The sequence below is a fragment of the Dipodomys merriami genome, unplaced genomic scaffold (assembly GCF_024711535.1).
Source record: "Dipodomys merriami isolate MVZ:Mamm:240054 unplaced genomic scaffold, mDipMer1.0.p SCAF_148, whole genome shotgun sequence".
Classification (NCBI taxonomy): domain Eukaryota; kingdom Metazoa; phylum Chordata; class Mammalia; order Rodentia; family Heteromyidae; genus Dipodomys; species Dipodomys merriami.
In genome coordinates this window covers 234,236-256,175 of record NW_027202804.1, presented here as the reverse complement: position 1 = coordinate 256,175, position 21,940 = coordinate 234,236, and positions in this window count along the sequence as shown.

The following is a 21,940-nucleotide window of genomic DNA, read 5'->3' as shown; positions in this document are numbered from 1 at the left end:
GGAGTCAATGTCTTGGCCCGAGTACGCCTGTGTTGTTGAAAGCAAGATGACATACAGAGAGGAACCAGACAGTTGGGCTACTCAACCAGTATAAATCAAGAAAGAGAAATTCAACTGCAGACAGGGAAGCCATGAACGTTTACAGTACTAAGGGGAAGTGTTTTCACAGATCTCTCAATTTCCAGCGAAAAGAATGTATGAGAGTCAGTGGGATTGGTACTTTAAACTTGGGACTGCAAGCATGTGAGCCGCAGACTGATGCTCTGTTGTTGTTTTGGGGTTGTTTTTTATTCGCAAAGTATCTTGGGGTTGTCACCTCCGTACAATATAGCAAACTGGCAAACAGCTCTGAAGGTCACCGGCGGCCCCCGCCCGCCCCCAGGGAGAATGTCGTCTGGGAGCACGCGGCCATTTGTTATGTGCGTAAAGCCCTTCTCAAAGCAGAGTCGCTCTGAGGAAACCTTCTCATTTATTTCTGCCCGTGCGCGAGGAACTTCTCCCTTCTATGCAAGTCACATTTCTCATGGTGCCGTGGAAGATCATGTTCTCTTGAACTGTCCTCGCAGAAAACAAATCACAGCCCACGAGAGCTGAGCGCCTCAAAATCACATTTAGGATGTTAGATGTATTGGGATGTTCAGGAAATGATTTGTGGTGCTTGGGAACTTCATAGTCTCTCCTCAACTTACTGTCTCTATCTTCATTACGGGAGAGCCCATACGTACTCTTTCAAAATAGGATGCAGCCCACAGTGAACAATTCCAGCAGGGGTAATACAAACCATTGGTCATGTCTCTAAGAAGAACAGTCTCTTAAGAGAAGCACAATAGTTTTTTCTCATCTTTCTCTTTCCGTGGCTTTAGGAATCAGAGTGGAATCTATAATCGCTGAAGTTTGTAATAATTACAACGTGGGCCTGGCTGTCATTTTGGTATGGCGTGAGTGTTAAAAATGGGATTTCTTAATTTGAATTATTGATCAGTCTGCTCACTCAGGCGGCCATTCTCCACTTCAAATAGACAGTAAATCTCAGCTGACAAGGATTCACACTTTGAAAAATAATCAACCAATTCAAGCGCTTCAAGTACAGTCATGGGTTTTCTCTCTCTTGCTGAGGATTGTCTTTGGCAAACATTCTTCCTAGTAGAGAGGACACCCAGGCACCTGAAGGTGCGGAGATGGGTGTGAAGGGCCCCTAAGGCGGTAAAGAGCCTGGCTGGAGTGGCTCTTCACATGGGGCTCCAAAACTTCCATGTGCATGCAGATTGCCTGGCAATCCTGTTGACAAGCAGAGGTGTGCACCGTAGGTCTGGAGAGAGCCTGCGTTTCTAGGGCCTGTCAGGTGATGGAGCTGCCAGCGGTCCTGCAGAGATGACCACCACGTACAGGCTGGCTCTGGTCCCAGGAGTATGACTTCCGCCCAACTGTTATGCACGCTGTGCTCCCTGAGTGCCCGGTGAGGCCCACTGCATACTGTGCTAGAATGTTCTTAACCACATGAACCAGCGAAAAGGCTCTCTCTGGAGACCTGCCATATTCAAGGCCAACTCTCCTGAGAGATTAACCCGAGACTGAGCACTGGGGAAGGGAGATGTTCAAAGGAGGCCTACCAAGGATCAAGGAATAAATGTGAAAATCAACAGAAAACAAATCTTTCACAGAAAACAAAGCTTTCCAACGTCCTTTTGGAAGACATCAGAGAAAGAACTGAAGACAAACGATTAAGGACCGAAAGGTAGACCTGACATAAGTGACTAAAATGATTAGTCATTTTAATAAAAGGCAAGAGCTAAAATGGATTCAAGTCAAAATGACAGCAATGAAGTAAAAGTTTTTTTTAAAGTATATTCAATGTAATTGATATATGAACTGACAGGTCTAAAGAAATGAGGAAAAACTGAAATTAAAAAGGCACATTCACTGATATAACTCAAAAAATATTTTCCTAAATTCAAATGATAAGTTGAATTATAGTTTTAAGTAGTTAAAAGGAATTTAAGGCTAAATCACAGCTCAGAAAAACAAAGGGGTTAAACATAACACAACTGTTTCGTCATCTTTAAAATGAGACTCAACAACATAAATAAAATTGAAGAAAACAATCTTAAGTTTAATTTAAAACAGCATAATGAGCCCCAAGAAAAACTAGGAGTAATTAATCAATACTGACACAAGTATTTGCATGGTTTTCCCTTGCCAAGAAAGTAAGACTCACATGACAACTGAGTTAGGTTATCTATAAGGAGAAAAAAAAAATTAAATCAGCCGTTTCAGACTTAATGTCAATGATAACTCAATACCAGAAGACAGTGGGACAATGTATAAAAACCCTCAGGGGAAAGAAAACGTGATGCTTAAAATTTATAACCAGTCACATTATCATTCAAATATAAAGGCAACAGACAGGTACTTTCTATCAGGTAAGGACTCAAGAAATGTAGTTTTCCATTAGACTTTAAAGTATCTCTTCATTTGGAAATTTAGACAGGGATAATCTGGTGGGTTCATGTGATTTTTAACATGTACAAGTCAGTTCCTACCACAGTAAGGCAGAGCCAGGGACAGGACTCTGTCAAGATGAGCCAAAGACCGAAGCACGTAGATATGGCAGCGACGTGGTCAGAGTATCTTGTGCTGGCCACAGGGGAGGTGTTATGCCTCCCTTTCTTGGCGTTGGCTCAGTCGAGTGGGTCGATTAATTGCTAATCACTAAGTCTCTACTTCCTGATGCTGAGATTGGCCGTTTGCCACGGCTGACTGCAGAACCCAAGGCTGTGCTCCAAGGCCAGCCCTTCTATCCCTCATATCCTGATGAAAACCTCTTCAACCCACTCCACGCTCGCAAGCTGGGCATCCTGGGTCTTTACCACATTCGTGAATACTCAGGAAATGCTATGATAAGTAAAGAGGAAAAGACACGGAAAAGAGAGTGATCATGTTTATATCATAGAACTTGGCGAGAGAGACAGAGAGAAGAAACAGACTTTACTACATACTTATTTAATTAACAAATATCATAACACATAAAATGAAAGCAAAAGTCAATAAGTAATGGGGATACACAGAAGGGACAACCAAAGAGTCCTGGAAAGTTCTCAGGAAGTTGAGCCTGGAAAGATGTCCATTAGTCTAAAGAACTCAGGGAGCCATTTTTCTTTCTTTCTTTTTTTTTTTTAAAACAAACAGGGATAGATTGAATGAAGCTGTAGAGTTGGATAGGAGTGGAGTCTGTCTGTGTAACCAAATGGTCAGTGGTTTAAGTATTATTAATTAGAAGATCGGGAAGGCATTAGAGGATACTGAAGAAGAAGGTAATAGCAGATCATCGCATGGCCTTTATCATCTTGCTTAGAAGTTGGCATCCATGTCTTGGACAATTACATTCTCAGTGATGAGTCTGGGGCTCCTTAAGTTCGTTATTGCAACAACTATCTGGCTGGCCTCCCTTCCTTTATCTTCTCCCAACAATCCATCGCAGCAACATTTCTGAACAGATGATGATGTGTCTCAGAAGGGACCACAGCCTCCATATTGCCAGGGAACTGACAGTAGATTGTCACCCAGAAACTGGAACTCGGATGCAGTCCACCTTTCCTGCCTGCTTTTCTTTTCTCCCAACGTGCCTGGTCCACCCATTGAGATGTCTGCATTTACCAAGCATGCTCTTGGATTATTTATAATTGCCTTTGCTGAGTTGCCAGAAAACTTTCCCTTTTCTTTGAATCTCAAAAACTGTTGGTGTGTAGTGGACAGAGGAAAGCTCACGGGCTTTGCTACTACACTGAGATTGAATCAAACTCTCTCACTGCTAGTTATGCAATCTTCGGCAAGACTAGCACACCAAACTTCCTTCTCTTCTTTGTTAAAAAGGGCTCTGTTTGATCACCTATGGAAAATAAGAAGTACTCAACTTGTTTGGGTAGTTGTGAGGTTTGAAATAAATAATGGAAAATACTTGGCCCGCAGTCAATAGCACCTACCACCTCATTATTATTGGCCTTTCTCTCTGACATCTAGTTGGGGCTGTGTGATACGCTCGCAGTTCAGAGAGGACTGGCTGGCTGGCCTCCTTCTCCAGATTCCCTTGCTTGGCCAAAGCTGATGCTTACATCTGTCATGTGGATCAACGACGTCTGCTTCTCCCCAAGATACTTATGTGGGGAGAGATCTTTCTCGAAAGAGGGGAATTGTGGCGCATGCTGCTCTGTTCCGTGGATGTCTTTCTCGGTATCCCACTCATTCCCCAGGCATGAATCATCGATGACTTCAAGTAACTCAGAATATTCTTCATGTGTGACACACACAGTTGGGAAGGCTGTTTGTGTCAGGGGACTGCAGGCACATATGGGAAACATAGCCTTGCACATCTCGATCTTCTCAAAAGGACGGGATCTTAACTGCATTGCCGAGGGTACAGATCTGTCTCAGGACTGGATCTTAACTGCATTGCCGAGGGTACAGATCTGTTTCAGACCCATTTGAAAGTCTGATAGAACATCAGACTTTCTCTATAACTCATCAATGTTGTTCACAACATTGATATGAGTTTATGTCAACTGAATATCAATCTTGAATTTTGCAAGCCATATTATGGGGTTCATGGACCACCTCTCTTCTCCCAACACATTAATTTGAATAATAAGCATTACTTCTCAATTACATACTCTTGGGCAGCTCTTGGTAATGCTGTGGGTTATAGCAGTGCAGACTACCAACTCTGTCCTCCAGTTCATACTGTGGTTGAAGAGGCAGACGCAAACCCAATAATCACACCAGTGCCTACATAATTAGCATCGTGGTAAGTACTATGTTAAACATGAGAAGGGGCTGTTAGCACAAATGACAGAGGCCTGACCCAGTTTAGAGACCAGAGATGATGATGGAGCAGGTTAAGTAAAAATCATTCAAAGGAGTGACGCTGAAGCCCCAAAGAATAAGTAGGGGCCAGGCAAGGGAAAGTGGAAAAAGAATATAGCTACTCCAAGAGGCCTGCAGATGGAAGACAGCAAAGACAACGCTGGGAAGCCTCAGCACAAAGAAAGGCCAGGCCGTGTGCAAAGTAGGCAGAGAGACTTGCCATTCCAAGGTAGACATATTGAGGGGAAGAGAGCCTGTCAGTGACACAGCCCTGTAACCAGTAAGGAAAGGTCTAGCTTCATGATGGATTGATTATCATCATGGATTTCCCAAGTAACGTTCAGTTGACAGATTCTACAACTAACCTACTAAAAATGTAGCTGAGTTCCAGACCCACTTTTCCAGATAATTTATCTATGCATTCATCTATTCAGCTGTTCATCTACTCATCTACCTATCTACCCTACCCACCCATCTATCCATACATTCAATCCACTCATCCACACATCTACCCATTCCATCCATCTCTCCATCTTTCCATCCATCCATTCATCCATTCATACATCTATCTATGACTCTTTCCCCCCATCTACCAATTTATTGATTCATATATCCGCTAACTGTTCAGTTCTCTAGTTAGCATTCTGCAGAATCTTGCTGTATCAAAGAAGAAGACGACAACCTTTTCTTCAAGAAATGTACAGGCAAATAAGAGGCAAGGGGAGAGAATGCCGTGATAAATTTCAATGCATGTCCTACAAGATTAAGAAGATTGAGGGAAATGGTTGGGTTGGGATGGAGGAGAAAGAATGAGGAAAGGGGTGACATTGATGGAGATGCGTTGTATGCATGAACTGCTTGGTTGAATGGGATCTCCTCTGACAACTACTTAAAGATAATAAAAAAACAACTAAATGGAAAAGGAAGATACAATAAACTCTAGGCTGGTGGGAGGTATTAGGTATTAATACCCACAGAGTATTAAGAGAGTACAAAGAAATGGGGCAGGGAGGGAGAAGGCTTTCTACAAGTACTACTGACGCATGGGCAGTGATGGAATCAAAAGGTGACAAGTACAGAGACCAGCTATTGAAAAAGATGGAGATGTCTGGAAGGACATGACATGCAGCTGGGTAGAGTGAAAAGATGGTATTGGAGAGGTTGTGGGTGTTTTATACCAAGGCCAGTATATCGCTTGAAATGGCTTGATCTTATTTCACTTGGATATTTTTGCTTGTTCTCTCTTACTTTCATTTGTACTTGTTCATTACATTGATTGGTTGGTTGGTTGGTTGATTTTTGGCAAAGAACATATATGAGCAAGGAGTGATAAAGTTTGATAGATTCTGTTCTGGGGCAGAGGTAATTTGATAAGTATCTAAAATGTGTTTTCAGGAGCCATATGGCTAATGGAATGAAAGAAATAACACTGATTGAGTGATTGCTGTTTGCAAGACATTCAGCCTATATTGGCTCCTTTGAATCTTATGGCACTCTGAGAAGAGAAACTATTATGGAGGATCCGAGTAGGAGACGGGGTCTGAGGAGCCAAACTTCTGCATGGAGCCACACAGCTTGTGAGGTGCAGAGGCCAGGCATGGACCCAGGTCTCTCTGACTACACCGCCTTTCCATTACACGAGGCCTCTGCTCCATGTCTCCCCAAACTGGTCATTTCCAATTGTGTGGACTAGTGATTTCCAGGACAGACTTTGGGACACCCTCAATTATCCAATTATCTCAGAGGAGGATTTACAGGTTGCCAAAATTTATTTCCAAGCAAGTTAGTCTGCACTGGGGAGTGAGGGAGAGAAATGTCTTACGTTTATGCCTTACGCACTATGTTGAATTCTTTTTTTTTTTTTCCTGTCATGGGACTTGAACTCAGCACCTAGGTACTGCCCCTGAGCTTTGTCACTCAAGGCTAGCAATCTACCACTTTGAGCCATATCTCCACTTCTGGTTTTCTGGTGGCGTATTGGAGATGAGAGTGCCTCGGATTTCCTGCCTGGACTGGTTTCAAAGCATGATCCTAACTTCTCCGCTTCTTGAGTAGCGAGGATTATAGGAGTGAGCCACCAGCACCCAGCATGAATTCTGGAGCTGACTTATTAGACAGGCACCCCGAAGGTCCTCAGTTTATGAAGGGGTTATTATCGAGCCTTAGGTAAAGTAACTTACCCATGATCCTCCCTGAGGACCAGGGTTAGGGTTTGAAGCCCAATAGTAACTCCCCAGTAACATTGTCCAAGCAGGAGCCGGGGTCAAACTAAAGTAATCTAACCCCAAGGAGCCAACTCTGAGCCATATGATCACACTCACAAATAATGTGTCTGCAAGCACAAATCACGCACGGCACACCACCACGGAAACAGCATGCTTCGGGGGAAACGGAGGCATTTGTAGACTACAGTAGTCCACAGAGCCCCTTGGAAGGACAAGGAAGCTGTGGTGGCCCAGAGCCCAGCGTGGCGGGTTCGATGCGTTCAGAGCCGTGGCTGCCACCGCGGCCCGCCTGTGCCAGCTGCGACCCCCTGCTTCTCTCTGCTTAGCACGGAGCTCTCCTTTCCAGCACAAGCTTTATGGGGCTCACTTGAATCTGTCATGAATTTTCTGTGAGTTTAAAGAGCTACAGCATTATGCCAAGTGACAGCTACGCCTGTCCTCTTTTTTTCCTTCCCTTCCTTTCTTTTTTCCCCTCCTTTCTCTTTTTCCCCCTTGTGTGCAGTTTATGGAGAACATCTGGTTTTAAAAGTGTCGCAATTTTAAAACATATTATAATGCTCATGGGATCCGAATATCAACAGCTGTCTATTGCGGTGAAGCACATGTCTGGAAGACAGTTCCTGAAACGGAGTTCTTAAATAAACATAAAGCATCTACAGCACATGATGCAGAGCCACATCGACTTGTAAACTGAATATTTAGACCAGATGAGATGCAAACAGCAGTTTTCTTGGTCAGACTATCAAGGCAGGAATGGGATCCTAATCTTCTCTGGCTTGAATTTCTCTGGAGATGGAGATGGAGGTTTTTTGAGCTAAGTCAAGCACCTGGGAGGTTCGCTGAAATATTTCTCTTGGTTCTCTTCTTTTCCCATTTCTGCTAAAGACTGCTGCTCTTGCTTTCCTTCCCTGCTATGTTATTTCCCTCATATCAAGGTCTCCAGAAAAGTAAATGATAGTTGACTTTAGAATCTTTCTCTCTCCTGTGTGGATTCTGAAGTCTACAGGAGAGAATGCTCTATGTGCACACACATGTATGTATGTATTTGTGTGTGTGTATCTCCTATATTTTTTGGTTATTTATTTATGCCAGACATTGTTCTAAGCCCTTTCCTGAAATGAATGAAGCCAGTATCCAAAAAACCTCGTCATAAATATTATTATTTCTAGTGTACACATGGGTAAGCTGGGCACAGAGAAGTTAAATAATTTGAACAAAATCCCACAGCATGAAGTAATGTTACTAATGATTTAGGTTAGGAATCAGTTTCTTGTGGAATAAGTAGGCTTGTTTGGGATATTCACAGAGATGGAGTACCATGTTTTTGGTAAACCTAATGAATATATATCACCTGGTATATACAGTGACATATTGGCCCATGATTGTATGTAGAGGTTACCTTGATGTAAGTACAGATGATTTCTCCTTTCCCCTTTTAATAGCCTATCAATAAAAGGTACATCAGAGATAAGGTACAATAAGAAATGTTTAATATATTTTTACCTTTAAAATGAACTTCCTGGCTTCTTGTGGTGAAGCACACCTGTAATTTAAGAAACTGGGAGGTGAAGAATGGGAGAGTCATGAGTTCAAGACCAGCCTGTGCTACGTGGAGAGACCCTGTATCAACCATTTAAAACAAAGAGCCTCACAGGCATCTATAGATATCAACCACAGTGCAGCTAATAACAAAAACACCAACACGAAGCTGTGTCATGAGAGGGACTCTGTGCGTCTGAAGAATATCATTCCTAAACCAGGTAAAGTAGATGTGAGCCATCCTTCATTATGTTCTTCAAGTCACAGTTGTCATCAGTGTCCGAAGGTCAGGCGTAGCGCCCCCACAGCCTTCAGAGCCGTATCTCTCAGATCTGGATTTCTCAATACTACCCTTCCCCTTTAGGTTTCTGTGGCCTCAGTAAATGCACCGCTCTGACTTGGGCAGTGTTCTTCCCCATGAGGTACAAGGCACCCTGTGAATTTATGACTCAGGATATATCAAGTGGATTCACAAGGCTTTTTTGAGGGGAGACTTGGCAACCACGTCAAGCTCACGTGTTCAACTTCGATGTAAATTCTGCATCAGAAAGGCTCTCTCTCCCTTCCTTCCCAGGGTAAAGTCAAAGTCTATATTTAAATGGAGACACCTCTGCTAGCACAGTCTATGTGCTAGGCAATATGGAGCCCACTGCAAGTGAACTGGAAAGGAGCTTTGGTAAGTTAAAACAAAGAAGAACAGGCAGACATAAAAGAAAGAAGAGCAAGAGAAAGAAATGGTACATGAAGTAGCCCATGAATTTGTATTAGAAAAGGTGGAAAGCCAAGCTAAACAAAAAGACACTGATTTGGAAAAATTCCAATGACTAGAACGTTTTCTGTCATAAAGATACTTAACTGTAATAAGGCCACATTCGAGGTACAGATATGACAGGCTTATCTTTGTATTAAAACAACAACAGAAACAGAACAAGGGCAGATATTAGGGTGTTTTTGTACTCATATTTCCAAGCCTCATAAATATTAGTAGCTGCATCAGCTATAAAAATTAATGGCTCCAGATTCTTGTGTGTTACCCTCTTCAATTTCATTTTATCACTCTTCTCTAACCCCCACCCTTCCCCCATACTTTTTGTCTGTCTTCCTAAGTTGTTTGGGGTTCCAGTGTTTATGAGCTTTATAAGCTTGATAAGACTTGTAAAGAAAGTCTTGTCTAACAAAAAGGGACGGAACAAAAGCTGGCCAGATTCCTTTACATTGGCGTCTCTATAGTGCAGTTAGATTGTGATAACAGTTGTGATAGCACAACAAAAAGAAAGGAAAAAGATTCTGGCCTTCATTACTGAGTTTGTTGCAAACTCACTTTTTTGTTGTTCTTTTGTTCTATTTTTTAATAGCAAAGACTAAAACTTTGAATTTCCTCAGGCCTAACCTGGCCTTTGAAAAAAATGTTTTCAGGCCACTATGAACACAAAACTCAATTCTGAATTTGCATTTACATAATATAATTTTTACCACCAATTAATCGATCACATTTAAATTCCTAAAAGTATTTAGTAAGTAACAACTACCCCCCAGGTGCTATATATAAAAAATTAATTTCCAAACACAAAGGCCACTTTGACTTTCAAAAAGCTGAGTTACTTCCCACTTAAGTCAAAGTAAAACAAAAAGTCTCTGTAGGGTACATGAGTGTGTGTGTGTGTGTGTGTGTGTGTGTGTGTGTGTGTGTGTGTGTGTGTGTGTGTGTGTGTGTGTGTGTGTGAATGATCATCTTGAAGAGATGTCATTTGGGTTAAAAAAATGAAGACAATAATCAAGCTTGTTATAGCCAGAAAAAGTAGAGTGGACCACAGAGAACTGGCTATGGGAGATTCTAGGTGTCCTATCATGAATGTTGACTTTAACTGGCCATTTTATTTTGGGATACAGAATAACCACTCTACAATCACAATCACAAAACAACTGGTATCTGGATAATATTGGACTCATGCTGTGTGCACATGCAGTGAACACAAGGCCCAATGGACAGCAGACATTTAACAAATGATTAGCGCAGTATATGAACCAGGCGGGCCATGGCTTTTGGAAGACCCGAGTCTAGTCTGAGAGTCTGGTCTACCATTAACTAGTTGGTGGCGTTACGCAAGTCATTTCACTTCTCTGCATAATGCCCATCTGCAGAGGCTGCTTCCACAAGGCTGGGATAGGTGGTTTTTGTTTTTGTTTTTGTTTTTTTTTAAGCTTTGGGCAATGAGAAGCTGTCACCAGTAACAGGCAGGCACACAGGGAAATGTGTTCTGGTCTTGGCTTGTTGGGTTTGTTTTGAACCTGTATATCAAGCAGAGAAATGCTATGGCTTTTACTCACCCTCCTAAACTTAGCCTTAGAGGAATCCAACCGGTTATTTCAACCTGAGTTTTAGATAAATAGTAAGTAATGGTTCAGTTATAGACTCACAAGCAAGACAACCTGGCATTTACCATAGGCAGAGTGAGAAAGCCATTAGATGACAAATTGGTATAGAGCCAGTAAGAGGGTCAGTCTGGTTTGCATATACCTTTCATTACCACTTTGTTTACACTTCTGTCTCCCTGTCAAAACCACAAACTACTCAAGGGGGGAGACCCTGGCTTATTCAACCCCGGACATCCTCCTCTTCCTCACATTTCCATCAAGCATTGGATTCTGCTATAGTTGGTGCTCAATAAATGTTTAGTGAATGAATGGACACCGATGGGAGGAACATAAAACCAATGAAGTGGAATTTAATTCCACAGCCTGCAAATCAAAATCAGGCTGCAAATGGAGGTCATTTTCACAGGGATATATCGCAGCGTCACGTGCAGTTAATCAGAACACAGCAATTTTTTTCCCCTAAGTGTAGGACAGATTATATATTTTTTCGCATGGTCCCTAAATAGCATCCTCTTCAACTCATTTCAAAACCAAATGGGATGCTTGAAACACCAAATCGAATGCTAATGTAGGTTGGCGTGTGGATAATTCACAAAGCCTGACTCCTCACAGCCATGACAAAATCAGGCATGGCCATGAGATTTAGTGGAGTTGATGGGGCATGCTTGTGGTTATAAAATTGCCCCCAAATCTCTAGTAAATTGCTCTAGCCAGGATGTCTCCAACTGGACAGCCCCAAACACAATTCTCCACTCACTCCCAACTTGAGATTATTGCTTGAGAAGCAAAATGCAGAAGCAAAGCATGTATTAGGAGTTCATCTATCCACCATTTTCATAACCCAATCAATTTAATCTGAGCACAGTCTAATGCATATACTCTGCGTATAACTTTGGCTTCCCTATAATTCTTTGGTCTTGGGACAAATGCATTCGCTTTATGCGGCTGGTAGTTTATTGAGTCAATACAGCTAGAGATTGCCCTATTTAGGAAGGCACTGAACAGAGCATAAGATCAGGAGAGAGCTCTGCTCCCAGGATGCCTGCTACCTATTACTAACTGTGTGACCTTGGGAACCCAAGCCAGCATCTCTGTGGATCAGCGTTGCATCTATAACGTGGCCATCATAATTGGAGTGCCCATCGCACAGGGTGTTGTGCAGGCTCCATAGCGACTCCCTCCACCCTGCCCCACCGCAGAACATTGCTTTAAGAATTTGCTCACATACACCAAGACTACCTTGACACTATATAGTAAGAGGATGGATTGCTTTTCAATCTAAAATTGAGGCTGACATGCTCCTGGATGTCTTCTGCAAAGGTATTTCCATAAATCATGAAGGTTGCTATTTCCTAGGGGTACATGATGATGCTTCAAGGGGTGACATCACCACAGGGAAACAGAAAAACCAACCAACAAGCTCAACACTCTACGCGCATCTTCTTAGAGTTATCATATCATTTGCCAACTTGAAGGAAATACATGAAAAGCAGCAAATGATTTGTATATTAAAGTGAGAGTGGGCATATAATAAATCGCATGCAATTTCGTGTTATGGGGTTCCTGAGAAAGGAGCCACATTTGTGCTTCTGTCTGAGGCTCCTCTATCCTCAGCCCTCCCAGTCCAGCCCCATCGCTGTGGAAGCCAGAGGTTCTAGAGACGTCAGAGTCCTTGGGTTGCTTCTTGACTTTTAGATGAATGACAGTTTTTTTTTTTAACATTCTACCTTATATCAATGCTTTAATAAAACACAGTTTTGACAAGCATACCTTATGTGAATGCTTTAATAAAGCACAATGAAATAAATTATCAGGAAAATGAAACAACTCATACAAAATAGCATTTCCACTTATCAACTTTAAGATTAAGCAGATGTAAAATTACTATGTCAAACTGCTTAAAGATTTCCTGCACATGGGCTCTCATTTCTTACCCAGGTGTGCGTGGTGACCTGGGTCACATTTGAAAAGGTCCCCCGGTGACTTCAGGCTCGCCAAGGTGTGCCAAGCAAGAGATGGCACCCGCATAGCCACAGAGTTCAGAGTCTCACTACTTAATTCCATCCTTAGGGAGAAAAACAGACTATCTCCGAGTCCAGGGATGCGTGTCTCTGACTCGAGTTGGTGGCTTAGCCTGAGAGGAGCTTGGACCACCCGCCCCCTCACTCCTGCAGGAAGCGCTGGGTCCTTGGCACCCCGAGTGGGCTCAGCGTGACAAGCCACTTACTAATATAATCCCATGGGAAGATGCCCAAGACAGTCAAGGAGGAAGGCTGTGATCTGGGGAGACTAAGCCTGTGCTGCCTGTGTGTCTCCACATTTTCTGGTACCCTCCATCTGAGGGTCAGTTTGAAGATGACTCCCCGCCCATTGGAATAATAGAATAATGCAGAAGCCCAGGTACAAAGACACGGATGCTAACACGGTCTGAGATGGCCCCCAAAGGCTCGTCATCTACTAAAGGCGTGGTCTCCAGCCATGGTAATATTGGAAGGCTGTGGAACCGTGGGAGGGAATGAGGCCTCGGAGAAGAGTCAATGGGGGTGTGCCCTGCATAGGGCTGTTAGTACCCCTTCTCCTTCCTCTCATGCTCTCTTTGCCGTTAAGCCCCCATGAGGTGAACTGTCTTCCTCTCCCGTCCTGATTTTCAGGCGCAAAGCAAAGGCTAATGAAGCGATAGACTCCTCTGGCTCTGTATGACCCCAAATAAGCCTTTCTTCCTTTTAAGTTGATCATCCCAGGCGCTCTGTGATAGTAAAGGGAGCCACCAAACACCTTCTCGGGGGAGTTGGTGATATCCTGAATCTGCCCAGGTATCTACCAGATGCCCCAGTGCAAGGGCTGTGAACTAAACTAGACATCTAGTAAAAACCCACCCAGGAGGGTGCTTTTGTTCTGTACTCAGCACAGTACTTTTTGCTTATGGCTGGCTTGACTCTTACTTGTGCTTCTCTGGATCCAGACGGAAGGGGCTCCTGCCCTGTAGGTTTGGAGTGGCATGGGATGATTAGTGCAGTCTACCTTCGCACTGATTCTGGAGCCCAACTAGCCCCTCCAGGACAGCCTCTCCACCGCAGTGCCCCTGGGAGACGGGCCGCCTGGGGGGAGGGTCCTAAGCATGCTTGTTATGAGGTAGTGTCTCCTGGGGTTCATATCTCCACCCAAATTCAGAAAACATGTAATGATGGGCTTCAGGTGGGGTTCCGGTGAGAGCTGGTATTACTGACAGGAGGGCCCAGAGCTACAATTTCCAGATGCTTTGGGAGGTGCTTTGAATGCCACACAGCATCTCAGCAACACAGTGGTTTTCAAACCCTATCCACCTGGCCAGAATGCTGGGATGAAGACAATGGAGCAATCAACCAACGCTCAGGAGGTAGTGTAAAGGATACCGGCCTCTGCCTACCCACTGTGTGCCACCTCGCTTGCCTTTTCTGACTTTCCCTGCCAAGACATTTAACAGCTCACTTCATATTCATAACCCCCCTCCCCCCCTCCCCCCGATGAACTGGGCATATCTTTGTCATATGGGAAACTGAGGGACAGGGGAATTGGTTTGTCTGTAATCATTTTAATCCCAAGTGGTACAGACAGGGATTTTAGTCCAGCATGTTGGCTTTCCAGTCCAACTGTTAGTTAACCAATTGCTTGCCTATATTTCATTTTCAATGCTAGTGGTGGGTCTCAATCCATTTAAGCCAATCAGAACATAGCATTCCCCTGTTAACTGTTATGGTTCTAGGGTGGGGATCACCGGGATGGATGATTAAGATGGAAAGACAGACAATATTACTAGTAGTGTTCCCATTGCTACATCCTAAGGACAACCCATGACATCATTGGAGATAGCTGCACAGAAAAATGGGAAAAGAACTCCAAGACCCCACGGGCCACTGAATCACCTAAGTCTGAACCCTGACCTAGTTCTAGAGGATGTGTGTCATTCAAAACAATGCATTTCCTATGGCCTACGTGAGTTTATTTCCATGACTTATTTCTTCAAGGTGATACGGATGGACCTTAGAGGTCTGTGCAAATGAACACTGACTAAAGACCAATAGGGATGCTTCTGAAAGTTACAGAATCGGGTGATCAGGTTCAGGATTCCCTGGGAGTCTGTTCCTAAAGTCTGCAGGCAAGTCCTCAGGCCCCGTGTTGCTCTTCTTCCTTCTAATGATTACATGCCTATACTCTTATTCACTTGCTCCATGGCTGTCTTTAAGAGAAAGGATGGGGACTGGGGACTGACTTGTTGTATTCATTGGTGTTGTATTAGTAGTGATAGGATGACCAGCCAATCTTAGAGGCCGACAACAAACACAGGCATGGGGTTCCAAAGACCCTGTGCTCGTGTCAACCTCTTAGGCCAGGTTCAGAAGCAGAGCCCGGGACAGCACTGAGGGACATGCGTGCATGTCCTTCTTCCTTGCCTGGTAAGCACTTCTACTCCCCTTTTCAGAAAACTCCCCCTCGACCCTCTCTCCACAGGCAGAGGCAGAGGCAGACGTATCTGCTCCAGGACCACTGTCCTATAAGCTCCTCAAGGATGTCTTCTGTCTGTATATCTTACTTTTCTTAACATCAGGATCCCATAACTTCCTCCTCCCCCTGTCCCTCCCTGGCTGGGCACCCAACAGATGCCTGGCACAGAGTAGCAGCTTCAATAAATGTTTGTGGGATGCATGAATGGAGAAATGAATGGATTTCATGAATCCACACGCTGTTAATTTGGAATTTGTGATACTTTGGAGACAGAATATTTATTGAGTAGAAGTTTGGAAAAAAATGCTCTAACTTTGGCTTTTACTGCTCATGTAGTTCATTACCAAAGAATGCAAGTCTCTAATCCTCCTTCACCCCCCACCCCATAACTTTCCACATTTTATAATATGTAGAATAATTACAACTCAAGAAACTGTGTTTCTTTTAAAGAAACAGCCAACCTCTGCTATAATTAGACCTCTTGGCTAATTCAGAAGATTTCTTCAGCCCAACCACTCCCCCTTATACTGATTCTTAATCCAGAACTTTCCAAGACTTGGTTAATAAGAATTTCAAGTTTAGCTTGATACGTGGATATTCTGCTTCACAGTTAATTGTGAAAGGCAGCTGACCCCAAAGGAAGTTGATTCTCTCACCAAAATGCAACAGGAAAAACACGAGTAACACTGCCAGGGTTTTACCTAGGCCGCACTGCACAGTGCCCTGAAAGAGCTGTGTGTGGACAGAATCTCAGCATTAGGATACTGGAAATACACTTTCTCGAGAAGGCTCACCCCAGATCTATAGCATCAGGAATTCTAGAGCAGAATCCAGTTATCTGGGGTTTTTTTGTTGTTGTTGTTTAGTTTTTGTCAAGCTCTCCCTCTACTTCCGATGCTGTTCCCAGTTGAGACCACTGGGCTAACAGCTCAGCATCAGGCAGGCCTCGCTTAGATTCTCATCTGCCCCTTGCTGGCCTGTGAGCAGGCTCTGAAGCCCTCACTCTCATGTGTGCAATGTGTACACACAGTGTTGCTATGTGACTTTACGAGTCTGTATACGTCGGGCTCTCAACACCACCAGGCAGAGTACTTCATTAAGCTCTGGTTTCTATTATTATGGGCTGGGGGCGGGAGGCATGGAGAACAGGAGGTGCTGATGTTTCCTCTTTGATGAGCATGGGATCCCGAGTATGGAGGTAAGGTAAGGAGGTTGGCTGAAAATAAGACAGGTCCACTGATACATGGGAAGTGTGTCCTTCCGCAGGGTTAAAGCCGGGGATGGGAGGAGATAAGAGGGCCTGCTCCGCACTTGAGCCGTGTTTGCTGAAGCCAGCTTCCCACAGAGGGCAAGGGTGAACGGGGCACCGGGCCATGTTCTTTGCAGGGAGTAGATGGATGGGCTCTAATGAACCACCATCCAGGCCTGAAGGCTTCGTGGCGGGGAGGAGGGGCATGTGGTGGTCTGATGGTGCCCACACCTTCTCTTGCTGGGGAAAATGTTTCTTCTTCCTCTCCCCTTCCTTCCCCCTCCATCAAGTGGCACCACCCAGTTCTTCCCTTCTGATAGTCCCCAGCTCCTTCATTCCCAGCCTCTCTCCCACTTGCCCTTGACTCAAAGACTGCATTCCAAATTTCAAGGATCAGTTGAAATTCAGGACTTTGAGAAGGAGGCACACTCACACTGGTGAGTACAGCCGCTTCTGCCCGCCATGCTGCTGCCTGGACGCCATACCTGGGCCTTGTCTTCAATCCTCATCACCACTCTGGGAAATGAAATGTATCGCCCCTCTTTTACAACTAAGAAAACAGAGGCATCCAAAGACGAAACAAGTGGGCCAAACTGCAGAGCTAGTGTGCAGCCCTTCTGTGCAAGTTTAAGTTTATTCCTAGGCAAGCCGACCCCGGAATCACACAGGGCCGGAGCTTTACTCTACAAGGTCTCGCAGCTATCAAGAGCCGTAGACAGGAATGGAGGCGCCATCTCCCAGTGCCCCTCCAAGAACCCCACAAAACATATGTACTTTCATTTATGGCAAACCACAATGCAATAACAGTTTCGTAGCAGATGGTTAAAGCCCCTTCAAAAAAACATAGGAAAAGATTATTGAAGCTACTGGTAACATTGGCTGAAAAGTTCTGGAATTGCAAATTTGTCTGAGTCGATTTGCACAAACATTGCAGCCATGTTTATATAGAAAACGTATGGCGCCCACTTTGATTGCCACCGCTAATCTACCCCCACAGCCTCCCTCTCCCGGAGAGAACATGCCACGTCCGCGTTCACTCGTTAATATGCAAGGCAGACTGGAACATTAACAGTGCAAAAGTGTAAATAATCCCGTAATTGATCTGGGATTTGTGGATTTTTTACCTCAAATTTCTGTTTATGGTTGAAGGTCGTAAGCTATACAAACCTCTATTGATCAGAGACTTTTGTTTAAACAGAACCTACTGTATTTACGTGTGCATCTCCCCCAAGTCAAACAAAAGGGCAGGGCTGGAGCAGGGGCTGCGCCTGGCACTGTGGGCATGTGGCCCATTCTCTTGCGTACAGATGTTTTCAATCTGCACAGTTTGTCTTTCATACCCATGCGAGATCTAACAGCCTGCGCTTAGGCTGGGAGACATGCCAACTAGAGAAGACACACATTAACCCTTCGCAGACTCCCTCCCTCGCCTGTGGCCGAGGCCCAGGGAGACTGAGGAACAGGGGTCCCGGAGGCACAGCCACTTCTGTGGCTACTTGCTGAGTGTGGCTGGACACAGGTAGGCCCTCCCTGCCCTCTGTCACGCCACCCCTGTGCCCAGGCCCTACCCACTTCCCCGGGCAGGTCTTCTAGGCTATGTCCCTCTGGAGAGAGGCTGCGTGGAGATCAACGTGACCTGGTGTCCCCAGGCATTTTGAACAATCTTGCATAAGGAATGGAAGGAGGAATTGTAAGGATCAGACTGACCACAGCCTGGACGCTATTAATAGGGTTCCCTTTCCTACCATGAACTGAGGTCTGTCCTGTCTCTATTTTCTTAACACCCACTTGGTCCAAGATTTTTAAGACCTGCTCAACTTCAGGGCAGGGTCATTCTGTGTGTGTGTGTGTGTGTGTGTGTGTGTGTGTGTGTGTGTGTGTGTGTGTGTGTGTGTGTGTGTGTGTGTGTGTGTGTGTGTGTGTGTGTGTGTGTGTGTGTGTGATGGGGACGAAGAGACTGTCCTACGTGCTGCAGGATTTGAAGGAGCAACACTGACTGACCTCTGCCCATGAGATGCTAGTAGCCCTTCCAACCTCCATGGCGACAATCTGATGTCTCCTGGGTATCAGCCCCACACCTTGCTGAGAACCCCAGCCTCAGGTGATCCCTGTGTGCTGGGCTGTCACCTTGAAGTGCCCTTCTGGCTTCCTGGGGGCTGCCTGACCTTGGTCCGGTATTTGCCTCTCCAGTCCAAGTTGGTCCTAACTCATGGGACCTAACACAGGGCAGCGTGGCCTTTCCTTGGGGCCTGGATTCCAGGGCATCTGGTGCTCTGCCCTCCACATCATCAGCTAGAAACAGAGGCTGGCAGCCACAGAGGGCTTTTGCTGAGGGAAGGCGGCAGGATCTACGTGGAGTAAGATCCTGTCAGATTTGGAACATTTGATGCCAGGAGGAACAACTTTGGGGTTTCTGGAGAGAGTCAGGCGTGGGGCCTTCATGCTTGCACTCCTACCTCTCTCTGGCTTCAGCAGCTCTCAAACGTGCAGCAACTGCTCTGGGGATGTAAATGTGTTAAATAAATGGAAGTCCTTCCTAAATGAGGGCTAGTCTCAACCTGCCTTGTATATTCTCCTCCACATTAAGCCTCTGGGAAATAATACACGAGGGCCTGGATGTAATATTTCATTTCTTCAAACGGTCTCAGGTTATAGGACTGGCATCGTCCCTGCTGAACTGCAGAGTACTCCCAGGCAAGTGGATTTGCTTTCTGGGGTCTTTAGCCCCCACTGGAAAGTAGGTCTTGCTACTGACCGTTTGTTTGGCATCTTCTTGGCATCACCAAACAATGCGATTATTATTAATGTGTTCTTTACTGAGTATCTAATTCATGTAAGATTCTAAGATAAGATATCTAATTCAAGGTAGCACAAATAAGCATCAGGTATTCGTTCTTTGTAATCTTTAGAAAATAATTTTCATGTTTCCTGATATTCTGCCATGTCCTTTCATTAGGAAGAGGAGGTGGAATTACTTTGATTTCTTTCAGACTCTAACTCTCCAAAATGAAGCAGATATTCCTAAGTGTGGCAAAGGTCGTTTATATGACACCAGAAGGCAGCTTCACGAATGCAGTCTATAGTCTTTATGGGTGGGTCAGGAGCAAACTCAGAGGAGGCCTGAGTGTGTGATAACTGATGCGGAGTGTATACGTAGTTCTGCATTTTCCATCTACTGGGAAGAATGAGCCTGTTTTCTTTCTGGGTGCTGGTGGCTCATGCCTGTAACTCAGGAGGCCTTGAGATCTAAAGATTGGGGTCTGAAGCCAGCCTGGGCAGGAAAGTCCATGAGACTCTTATCTCTAATAAACTACTCAGGAAAAGCTGGAAGTGGCACTGTAGCTCATGTGGTAGAGTGCTTGGACACAAAGAGGCCTAGGTCCTGAGTTCAAGTTCTAGGACGGGCAAAAAAAAACATCTTAGAGGGTTTACGAGAAGAAATGATCAGCAACTGAGAGTTCCTTTGAAGTAAAAGAAAATGAAGAACCTCTGATATTATAGCTTTCCTGTTTCGAGTCTTTTATTCCCCATTTTCCTCTTCTTTCTGTGCTGCCCTGTCCTCTGCCTCCCACCGTCCACACACACATACACACACACACACACACACACACACACACACACACACACACACACACACACACATGTTTATATGTATACTCACACTTCAACTTGAATTTCATGTTTATGTATTTTGAGACACACAAAATTACACTCATCGTTTATGTAGAAGCCACAAAACTGAACGTAAATGGCTGTAAAATAGTATCTCGGCTCAAGCGCCATGGGCCCAAGGCTCTCGTTGCTTCCTAATCAACTACCCGGCTCCCTGGCTTCCACGCTGAGCATTTCTGGCTTGACTTTAAATCATACTTCCTCCAGAGGTTCTTTTGCCCTCAGCCCTCCCCGGTGTGTTTGAGGGTGGCCAGGGTTTTAGCTCTGTGAAAATGGCACTGTAGTACATACTTGATTTTTTTCCCCTCTCCATGTCATATTCTTATTCTCATCTGTGTTAGTGTGTGATACATTTTCTCTACTAGAGGGTGTTCTGGTCCATGCCTTCATCCATCAGTTGGCAGACATGAGGTTGTTTCCAGTTTCCTGGTAGTTAGTGTGTTTGTTTTTCTTTTATAATGTGACCGTATGACATTCCTGTACACGGGGCCTTGGAGGTGGGACGCGTCAGCTAGTTTACGTCTTGGATCTCTCCGCTTTCATGCTTGGACCAAAGCCTCAGCACCTTTCTCTCTCAAACAGATATTATGGCAGGTAACTATTAAAAATCACAGCAGTCATTACAATAAATTATAGCTTTTGCACCTGCTTTGGAGATTTGAGATGAAAGACATTTCATGAAGGCAAATATTGTGACAGGTGAATGAAGCAATTAATTTAAAAAATCTTGTGCATAATCACACATAGAGTATTCTTTCAGTGACTGAGAGGCTGGGCCTGGAGCCTGTCCCCTATGATCCCAATCAAGCCAACTTATCTTTCCTTCAAGTCTTCACAACTGAGCCCTGTAAGCTCAGCCCCTCTTGAAAAGAAGGAGAATCTGAGCTCATAGCTTCTAGGGTTCTTACAGGTAGAATTGGGGTTCATCAACAGGCCTTGTGGTAAGTCTGGATTTCAAGTTTAAGCCTCATGAGCTCTTAGTTCTAAGCAAGTTACTTAATCTCTCCCTAGTCTTGGGATAATTATGGAATCTGACTCCGTGAGGAGGTACTGCAAATTAAATAAGATATTAGCACAATGCCAAGCATACTGTCAGTATGCAGCTCAAACTAAGATAAATAGTAAATGGAGAGGGAGGGGGGAAAAGGAGGAAGAGGAGAAGAGAGAGGGAATAAAACAAACCCAAACGAAACACAGACACCTGTCTCCAGGAGCCGGAATTGTTCTGCAAACTTGGGGGTGGGGGGCATGAAGCATACTTGCAGAGAAAGCAACCACGGGGTCCATTTGTTCTATAACCATTGATGGTTATTCGATCAGCTCATTTCAAATAAATCTAGAACGAGGACCACTACGCGGCCAGATTCTTGAATTTCAGTACTAAGATACTGAGACTAGAATCTCAGGGGGAAATGATCAATCCCAACTCTCACTCACAACAAATGCAAGGTCCCAACACGTGGGAACTTGTCAATGAGAATGAGGTCAACAAGTCAGTCACGTCCCTATTTGGAGAGCCTTCCAGAGCCAGCATTCTGTA